The sequence below is a fragment of the Salvelinus sp. IW2-2015 genome, linkage group LG30, assembly GCF_002910315.2.
Source record: "Salvelinus sp. IW2-2015 linkage group LG30, ASM291031v2, whole genome shotgun sequence".
In the NCBI taxonomy this organism is placed as follows: Eukaryota; Metazoa; Chordata; class Actinopteri; order Salmoniformes; family Salmonidae; genus Salvelinus; species Salvelinus sp. IW2-2015.
Window position 1 is genome coordinate 21,040,806 of NC_036869.1, and position 10,969 is coordinate 21,051,774.

Below are 10,969 nucleotides of genomic sequence, written 5' to 3' on the forward strand. Positions count from 1 at the left end.
CAGAAAGACCGTGTTCGTGTGTGTACTGTAAGAAAGCTTGTGTGTGTGTGTGTGTGTGTGTGTGTGTGCAATAATGACATGTGCATCTGTGTTTAAGTGAGATTTCTGTGTATAAACCTCCACTGCGTAACTACACTGAACAAAATGTACTTCACAACCGAAGAATTTCTGCACAAACTGTCAGAGACCGTCTCAGGGAAGCTCATCTGTGTGCTCGTCGTTCCTCACCAGGGTCTTGACCTGACTGCAGTTCAGCGTCTTAACCGAATTCAGTGGGCAAATGCTCACCTTGGCACATTGCTGGAGAAGTGTGCTCTTCACGAAGCCCGGTTTCAACTGTACCGGGTAGATGGCAGCTAGCGTGTATGGTATTGTGTGGTCGAGCGGTTTGCGGATGTCAACATTGTGAAGAGTCCCCCATGGTGGTGGTGGGGCTATGGCGTAAGCTACAGACAGTGAACACAATTGCATTTTATCAACGGCAATTTGAAAGCTCAGAGAAACCGTGATGAGATCCTGAGGCCCATTGTTGTGCCATTCATCTGCCGCCATCAGATCATGTTTCAGCATGATAATGCGCAGCCCCATGTCGCAAGGATCTGTACACAATTCCTGGATGCAGAAAACGTCCCAGTTCTTCTATGGCCTGCATACTCACCTGGATCGACGTGCACGACAGCGTGTTCCAGATCCCGCCAGTATCCGGCAACTTCGCACAGCCATTAAAGAGGAGTGGGACAACGTTCCACGATCAACAGCCTGATCAACTCTATGCGACGGAGAAGTGTCTCGCTGCATGAGTCAAATGGTGGTCCCACCAGATACCTACTGGTTTTCTGATCCCCTACTTTTATTTTTAAAAGGTATCTGTGACCAACAGATGCATATCTGTATTCCCAGTCATGTGAAATCCATAGATTAGGGCCTGAAGAACATATTTTAATTGACTGATTTCCTTATATTATCTGTAACATCTTTAAAATTGTTGCATGTAGAATTCATATTTTGTTTAGTGTATGTGTGTACAGGTGTTTTTGGAGAACCTTCCGGCAAGAATGCAGTATTTTTTCTAGATTTGAATAAGATATACCAGAAACTCAGCTCTCATTGTATGTCTCCGCTGGGATGACGTAGCATCAACATCCGCTGTGATATCTAGTGGAAACCTAGGGTAGCAAAGTTTGACTTTGTGGCTTTGGTAACTGGTGACAACCCAACAGAGTCCAGAAATTTGAGACTGTGGACGCCGAGACTGTCGATGCGATAACAGTTATAGGCAAGATTGAAGACAACTCTATAACATTTGAGCAACAATGTCTTCAGAACAGGTACAATTTGTTTTATACTCATTGTAATATTCACGTTGTCAGCCAGAAAGGTAGCTAACGTTAGCTAGCTAGCTAGCTACCTTGACATTGCTAACTTAGCTAGTTAATGTAAACTCACCCCATTCCAGTACAAATGTGAGCAACCGCAACATTCAAACGAGGCTACAAAGAAAACTAATGGGACTGTAGCGACTGTGTTGACTTCAAAATCGGGGGTGTGAACTAGGTTTCTATTCAAGCGTTGATCGACATGGTAATGGCTCTATATTATTGGAGAAAAGTTGAAAAAACGACCCTCCGTTACATCGTGACGTGTCATGTCGTAACGTACAGCACGCATAAAGCAACTATTTCTCTTACAATCTCTCTGCACCAGATGTAGTACTTCTCTCATCGTTTAAAAACAAGAAATGGACAGTGACGGGGTTAAGGGAGGGATACCTAGTCATTTTTTGCGTCATCATTGCATGCGATCATCATTCTCAAAGCCGCTGTTTACTTCTAAGATCACTTTAGCACTGCCCTAAAAACCCGATTCAAATTCGACACAAACCTTCAAATAGGTATGTAATGACACATTATATAAACTCTTTATAGTGTTTTATTTACATGTTAGAGGCGATAAGGTGATAAGTTGGACAGATCGAGTGAAAAAAAGCAATTTTCCCACACAACCTCTCTCCTTCTCACTATCACGCATTAGTTTCGCTTCCCCACCCGCCATTTTTAAAAAGACCCGACAGGGCTCATTGCCTGCTTGAATTATGCAGATGCAGGCAGCGTTTAGGTCATGTAATTGATAATGTTGGAAACGGGAGAAATTGTGCTTTACAATGGTATTGACATTACAGTTGATCTGGAAGTATTACGTTTTTGGGGCGCTAAAATAAGGGCAATTGTACGGACCAAGGCGATGTACGAGTTTACGTGAGTTTACGTTACATGGTTGATAATAGCTACCGTGTATTTCCTTGCCTGGTAAAATATAGCAATATGATGATACGCATTAGTTATCACCCATGTGTAAAAAAAAAAAAAGCTGTGCAATAGAAGGAATTGACTATCGTAGCTCTGCGTTCATGGAAAATATCCTTGTGTACCTAACTAATAACATTATTGGGATGGCCCCTTGATTCTCCAGAGCTATGGCTATGAAGACGTGTATGGATTGTAGAAGTGTTATACTTGACTCTTCTGCATGAAAATCCTTATCGTATATACACTACCGATCAAAGGTTTGGGGTCATTTAGAAATGTCCTGGTTTTTGAAAAGCAAAGCACATTTTTGTCCAATAAAATAAGATCAAATTGATCAGAAATACAGTGCAGACATTGCCAAGTAACTGAAGATCTCGTACAACGCTGTGTAGTACTCCCTTTACAGAACAGTGCAAACTGGCTCTAACCAGAATAGAAAGAGGAGTGGGAGGCCAAGTAGGAGGACAAGTACATTAGTGTCTAGGTTGAGAAACAGACGCCTCACAAGTCCAACTTCATTAAATAGTAGCCGCAAAACACCAGTCTCAACATCAACAGTGAAGAGGCGACTCTGGGATGCTGACCTTCTAGGCAGAGTTCCTCTGTGCAGTGTCTGTGTTCTTAATTTTTTCTTTTTATTGGCCAGTCTGAGATATGGCTTTTTCTTTGCAACTCCACCTAGAAGGCCAGCTTCCTGGAGTCGCCTCTTCACTGTTGAGGTTGAGACTGGNGTGGCGAGCCCCACTTACAGGGCTGCCAAACCCAGCCTTCAGAAACACATTGCTTTCACAGCAATTCATTGCTGTCACAGCATCAAATTAGAACAGAGCTTCCAAGCCAACCGGCCAGCATTCAGGGGAAACGACTCAAGCCACCAACACAGAGCTGTGTGTGTAAAGCGCTCCACAGTATTATAGTACTCTCAACGTGTACGCGTGTACACTCTGCGTGTGTATGTGTGCATACGTTTGCAGAAAGACCGTGTTCGTGTGTGTACTGTAAGAAAGCTTGTGTGTGTGTGTGTGTGTGTGTGTGTGTGCAATAATGACATGTGCATCTGTGTTTAAGTGAGATTTCTGTGTATAAACCTCCACTGCGTAACTACACTGAACAAAATGTACTTCACAACCGAAGAATTTCTGCACAAACTGTCAGAAACCGTCTCAGGGAAGCTCATCTGTGTGCTCCTCGTTCCTCACCAGGGTCTTGACCTGACTGCAGTTCAGCGTCTTAATCGAATTCAGTGGGCAAATGCTCACCTTGGCACATTGCTGGAGAAGTGTGCTCTTCACGAAAGAATCCCGGTTTCAACTGTACCGGGTAGATGGCAGCTAGCGTGTATGGTATTGTGTGGTTGAGCGGTTTGCGGACGTCAACATTGTGAAGAGTCCCCCATGGTGGTGGGGCTATGGCGTAAGCTACAGACAGTGAACACAATTGCATTTTATCAATGGCAATTTGAATGCTCAGAGAAACCGTGATGAGATCCTGAGGCCCACTGTTGTGCCATTCATCTGCCGCCATCAGATCATGTTTCAGCATGATAATGCGCGGCCCCATGTCGCAAGGATCTGTACACAATTCCTGGATGCAGAAAACGTCCCAGTTCTTCTATGGCCTGCATACTCATCTGGATCGACGTGCACGACAACGTGTTCCAGTTCCTGCCAGTATCCGGCAACTTCGCACAGCCATTAAAGAGGAGTGGGACAACGTTCCACGATCAACAGCCTGAACAACTCAATGCGACGGAGAAGTGTCTCGCTGCATGAGTCAAATGGTGGTCCGACCAGATACCTACTGGTTTTCTGATCCCCTACTTTTCTTTTTAAAAGGTATCTGTGACCAACAGATTCTGGTTAGTGCCAGTTTGCGCTGTTTTGTGAAGGGAGTAGTACACAGCGTTGTACGAGATCTTCAGTTTCTTGGCAATTTCTCACATGAAATAGCCTTCATTTCCCAGAATAAGAATAGACTGACAAGTTTCAGAAGAAAGTTCTTTGTTTCTGGCCATTTTGAACCTGAAATCGAACCCACAAATGCTGATGCTTCAGATACTCAACTAGTCTAAAGAAGGCCAGTTTTATTGCTTCTTTAATCAGAACAACAGTTTTCAGCTGTGCTAACATAATTGCAAAAGGGTTTTGTAATGATCAATTAGCCTTTTGAAATGATACATTTGGATTATCTAACACAACGTGTCATTGGAACACAGGAGTGATGGTTGCCGATAATGGGTTTCTGTACACCTATGTAGATATTCCATAAAATAATCTGCCATTTCCAGCTACAATAGTCATTTACAACATTAACAATGTCTACATTGTATTTCTGATCAATTTGATGTTATTTTAAGTGGACAAAAAAAAGTGCTTTTCTTTCAAAAACAAGGACAGGTGACCCCAAACTTTTGAACTATAGTGTAGATAAAAGACCATGTAGTGAGCACTACAATCACAAGTGTTGTGTAGATGTCTTTTTCTGTAGGACTCCAGTTTTAAAGAGCCGCAGACCGTTGAGGGGCACAGGCAGGGGTGCACAAAGAATTGKACTGGAAGACCTCGAAAGGGCTGCCCGACCGCAAGAAGAGAGGCTGGCCGAGATGAAGGTTAGCAAAAACCTTTCACCGGTGGTACTGTTAACCCTTTTCACAACATTATAATCATATCGCAAAACACTTGGMTGCGTTCTGTAATTTCATGTTGCTGCTTATCATTACAGACTAAATTGCAAGCGCTGTCCTTTGAAGAAAGAGGAGAGGTGCTGGGTAGTCCATCTGGATATCTATCCACTKATAGGTCTGCTAATTTGAAGTGTAAACCGTCAAGACCATAGATATCCAGGAAAAACAGTTTAGTAAATCATTATAAAAGTACAATTACGATGACTAGATAAATAAAATGCACAAGTATTGTTTCTCACACAAGTTTATTGTTGCCCACACAAACTTCCATATTTATAGGATTTAAATGTTAGGTTGTAGGCCCACAATTCTGAGTACTACGTAGGTTTTCACACTTCCCGGGACACACCAAGTCTGACAACAGGGAAGGCACCGGTCCTACCCAGGTCAAAGGTGGACGTACCGCACCTTGTTGCGTGGCGACATCTCCTCGAAGTTGTAGCAGCTCAGCCGTTGTTGGTGGTGGCACWTCACCACTTGGGCCATCTAATTGGGAGCCCAATCTTCTCAACACTTGTCTCTGACGTTCTGGGATGTCGGTGTAGTCCTTTGCAGTTTTCAATACGCAGACACTTCACCTTCAAGACTTATTGTAGAATCTCCTTTAGCTAAAAGATGCCAAATATTATTCAGCGATTCTCAGGCAGACTAGGGGCGCGCTATTGTTACTGTTGCATCACGTTGGATGACCACTAGCGACTTATTGGAGCTTTTGAACATGGAAAAAAATACAAAAAGTGACATATTGCAGCTTTAAGCGAGATTGTGTGTGTATGTAAGTAACAAAGCTATATGTGCGTATGAGCAGCATGTGTGTGTGTTTGCCTGTTTGTGTACTGAATTTCAAAGATTTTACTGTGTTACAGTTCATATAAGGAAATCAATACATTTGATTAAAATCATTAGGCCCTAATCTACGGATTTCACATGACTGGGAATTTAAAAAAATCAGGTAGGGGTGTGGATCAGAAAACCAGTCAGCATCTGGTGTGGCCACCATTTGCCTCATGCAGCACGACATCTCCTTCGCATAGAGTTGACCAGGCTGTTGATTTTGGCCTGTGGAATGTTGTTCCACACCTCTTCAATGGCTGTGCGAAGTTGATGGATATTGGAACTGGAACACATGTCACACGTCAATCCAGAGCATCCCAAACATGCTCAAATGGGTGACATGTCTGGTGAGTATGCAAGTCACGGAAGAACTGGGACATTGTCAGCTTCCAGGAATTGTGTACAGATCCTTGCGGCATGGGGCCGTGCATTATCATTGTGAAACATGAGGTGATGGCGGCGGATGAATGGCACGACAATGGGCCTCAGGATCTCGTCACGTGCATTCAAATTGCCATAGATAAAAAATGTAATTGTGTTCGTTGTCCGTAGCKTATGCCTGCCCATACCATAACAACACTGTCACCATGGGGCACTTTGTTCACAAAGTTGACATCAGCAAACTGCACACGTGGTCTTTGATTGTGATGCCGGTTGGACRTACTGCCAAATTCTCTAAAACAACGTTGAGGTGGCTTATGGTAGAGAAATAAAYATTACATTCTCTGGCAACAGCTCTGGTGGACATCCCTGCAGTCAGGATGCCAATTGCACACAACCTCAACTTGAGACATCTATGRCATTGTTTTCTGTGACAAAACTGCACATTTTAGAGTGGCCTCTTATTGTCCCTGGCACAAGGTGCACCTGTGGAATGCTGTTTAATCAGCTTCTGATATGCCACACCTGTCTGTTGGATGGATTATCTTGGCAAAGGAGAAATGTTGACTAACAGAGATGTAAACAAATCTGTGCACAAAATCTGTGAGAAATAAGCTTTTTGTGCATATAGAACATTTCTGGGATCTTTTATTTCAGTTCATGAAACATGGGACCAACACTTTACATGTTGCGTTTATATTTTTGTTCAGTGTACATGCAATGTGTGTTTGCACAGCCTGGCTCAGCTGTGCTTAGCCACTTCCAGAACTAACCCTCGCCTGGGGGACGTAGGCGATTATGTGCTCTCCCTCCTCTGAATCCCAGCACCGATTAGGACGCTTTACTGGACTCACCTGAGCCAGCCCTGCCTGCATCAGAGCCAGGCTCAATACCTCACAACCAGAGAGAGAGAGAGAGAGCCCACTGGCCAGACTACTTTACTGTGTAGAAAGAGAGGGTAGAGRGRGAGCATCAATAAACCAGCTTTCTCATTTTGCCTTCAGTGTTGAAGTATGAGARTATGTACGGGAACGAGACAAAGGAAACCAGTTACTCTATGCAAGTGTTAGCCAGAATACATTCTGACCCTACGCTTGCTTGCTTATCTTCCAAGTCTTTCCAAATAGATTATCAACMAATTAGTAGGCAATTCCAACTCMTAATTGCTTAAAATCACATGATGCACACCRATGATGTCATTGGAAACACTTATCTTCCTCWATTTTTTTTACTACAAAACATTGAAACATGCCATTTTCACATAAATTGATRTTGGGGGTGGTGCTGGAGATTATGAATATTAAGTAGAATATTTTAGAAATGTCCTTTTTAGCTGAACTTTGTCCCACTCAAACAGCTGAAAATGTCACGTGCTTCAGTCGACAACGTTCAGGATACATTCCGCTATTGTTGACACCTTTTGCATCTTGTGCAATGTCTCAGGAGAATGAAAAAAACAGCGACAGATCCTACAGGTGACGCAAAAAGTCGGGTAAACAATACTTTCCTGTGGATATTTTAMKCTCCACTTCCTAYCGYCAAAASGACCRACAGTACGGACAACCGGTGAAGTGTAAATATCAGTTTAATTAACATTCTGGCTTGTGGAGACTCTTGCGTCTGTTTTAGAGCGACTTCTTTCAGACKGAATATTCATGGGGCAACCATGGTAACAATCTGATGTTTAGGCAAATCGACATTGGGTCGGAATCTATTCTGGCTGTACAAGTGTCAGATTAGAGGACAGCAATGTTTCATTTTCAATCTGGTAAACAATGTAAATGCTGAGATGTAGCTTTGTGCTGAAATATTTTTGTTGTTGACAGTASCCTATCACTTCCTGACATTTAAGCAATGCTTTTTTTTAATGCTTTCCAGACTTTAATATTTAATGAACAGTGGGCTACTTTTAACAGCATGCTCATACAAACTACAACATCATTACAATGTTGATGCAAGACTACTACAGTCCAAATGTAACGGTTTCCGTTCAAACTCAAAATGATAAATGGACGCAGTTTGTAACAATACGATTATKATATACATTTGCTACAAGATAACAGTTTTGTGAATACTTGTCCCGAAGTCGGTAAACAGTATTTGACACCTCGCTTTTCATTTTTATTTACATATCCCACCATGTTATCTATTTTGTCCACATGTTTAACTGTCACTTGGCTACTGAAAAGAGATGCGTAAARCTAGCAGCTGTTTGAAATGTAGGCTGTTGTTCGGCTACAAATCCATCTAAGGAGGCTTTCATTGCAAATTGGTTTGGAGAGGTTTTTCCGAACTCTGACGCTTTTAAATGTTAGAAACTCCTCAAGGTACTGAGATTTACTTAACATGTACAAATAGGCATAAATATAGGCTACAAGGTCGTCGACATCTCTGAAACTTCCGCATCACCGGGCAGGCACCTGCAACCGGACTGGCAATTCGGCTGGGCTGGAGTCTGGACATTCATTCATCCACTTGCTATGAACCGTCCGGTGGGGAAAAACATATAATAGGTTTCCACATACCTTCCTCRGCGTGACAGCCCTTGTTTCCATTCAGCAATAACATCCAAAGCACCGAAATGAGCGTTTTAAAAAGCTCCATGTTTGACGGTCCAGCTTCGCGGAGCTCTGGTCATCCCTCTCCCGCTCGCAACACACCACTTCGATGGTAGAGCCGTCCGGGCTAGTGCGAACTCCGCTCACTACGCGGCTTATTTGATATCTCGGGGGAGGGTGTTGTGCATCAGATTGACATCATGCAAGTGCAATGAAGGAAGATTTCGAAACGAGGGTACAAGAAAGTCGCCTATCAAAGCGCACTGAAATGAATCGCAATGCCAGATGTTTTCACTAGTCGAATCTTCCCCGCTTTGTGAAAAAAATAAATATTTTTCCACTTCGCCTTTGATAAAACTAAAGTAATTGCGGTGTTGGCTTGGCCAGTCGAACCTTCAGCTTTCAATGTGGGATAGGTGAGCAAAAGGCTAGCCATAATAGTGATGAATCTTTCATTTAAGGATTGGATTATATACATTTAGATGAAATTAATTGACTAATTAGATCTAGATAATGAAGGAAGGGAGGGAAGCAAGGGGAACGCAAAATCGAATGGCTAGTAAAGATGGCTACAAAATGTTGACTAGTTAAATAATTAATTAATGGAATAATTGTTCAACACTATTAGCTGACATTGGTCATTTTTCTAATGTCCAATTTTGAAAAATCAAATGACAGACTAGTCCTTCTATTATTCAGTAGTATGTTGAGATATTGTAGTAGCCTATAGACTGCGTTAAGCCTACACTGTGTTCACTGCAGGCTGTGTATACTTTTGGAGTAATGATTGCCAAAGGAAAGAGAGAGAATGAAGGAAATTGGATACAGTTTCACTGATTTGCATCCTGTACAAAGAAATACTGATGCTGCAAATAATTTGAGCTTATTGTATTGACATGTGTGGGCCAAATTGAGCATGTTATTTTTTCAGCTGAGGAGGCAAAACAGTTCATTGGTCTTCGTCAACAGTAACATTTTTGCAAACAGACCAAACTGATGAGGTGAAACAGGTTGTATCTCACAATTTAAAATCTATTTATCTGCATGACAGCTAAAGGCAGACGTTGTGGACTTCTCAACCTTTTCATTTTTTGTGTAATCCTCTGCAGTGTTACGGTTAAGCAACCCCCCCCCCCCCCCCCGCCAGTCGCCAGCTCAATAGCATTGGTACAAAGAGTTTTTCTAAAACCCGATAACACAAAAAGACATAACACAACTAGTMAAATATCATGCTTGGTAGAAAGGAAAGGCTTTCATCCCAGCTTTAAAGTACAGAGGCAAAAACACTCTGATTTGGATCAGAGACAGTTTAGTGATTTAGCATGTTATTGTCATAATTATTTAACGCCTGCACAATTGCAAAGCTTGGTCTGTGTCAAAATGCTTGTATGAATAAACATATAAATTATTTAACAAGTTAAATCTAACAGGGTGGACCGATAAGGGATTTACAATGCATAGACTGCCATAAATCATACATCTACCGAATTGCATGAAATTTGGCACTACTTTGATATGACGCAGATTATGCTATTTAGCTACTTTTCTGACTTGAATTCCCTCCTAATGAAACAGCCAGTCAACACACATGATGTTCGCCTAAGCAAGGCCTGCCAGACATAATCAAATCAAATGTTAATAAAATGTTTATTCACATGCGTCGAATACAACAGGTGTAAATGCTTACTTATAAGCCCTAACCAACAATGCAGTAAAAAAATAAAAGGAATAAGAAATAAAAGTAACAAGTAATTAAAGAGCAGCAAATAAAATAACAATAGGAGACTATATACAAGGCGGTACCGGTACAATGTGCGGGGCACCGGTTAGTCGAGGTAATGAGGTAATATGTAGAGTTATTAAAGTGACTATGCATAGATGATAACAACAGAGAGTAGTAGCGGTGTAAAAGAGGGAGGGGGGGGGGGGGCAATGCATATAGTCTGGTTAGCCATTTGATTAGATGTTCAGGAGTCTTATGGCTTAGGGGTCGACGCTGTTCAAGAAGCCTCTTGGACATAGACTTGATTCTCCAGTACTGCTTGCCGTGCGGTAGCAGAGAGAACAGTCTATTACTAGGGTGTCTGGAGTCTTTGACAAGTTGTAGGGCCTTCCTCTGACACCACCTGGTATAGAGGTCCTGGATGGCAGGAAGCTTTGCCCCAGTGATATACTGAGCCATACGCACTACCCTCTGTAGTGCCTTG

The 10,969-nt window shown here is 42.3% G+C and overlaps 1 pseudogene; it reads right to left on the reverse strand.

Moving 5' to 3' along the window:
* Positions 1–8,947, reverse strand: part of LOC111955393 (ephrin type-A receptor 10-like) — a 54,387-nt pseudogene extending 45,440 nt beyond the window's left edge.
* Between the last annotated feature and the right edge of the window lie 2,022 nt (positions 8,948–10,969).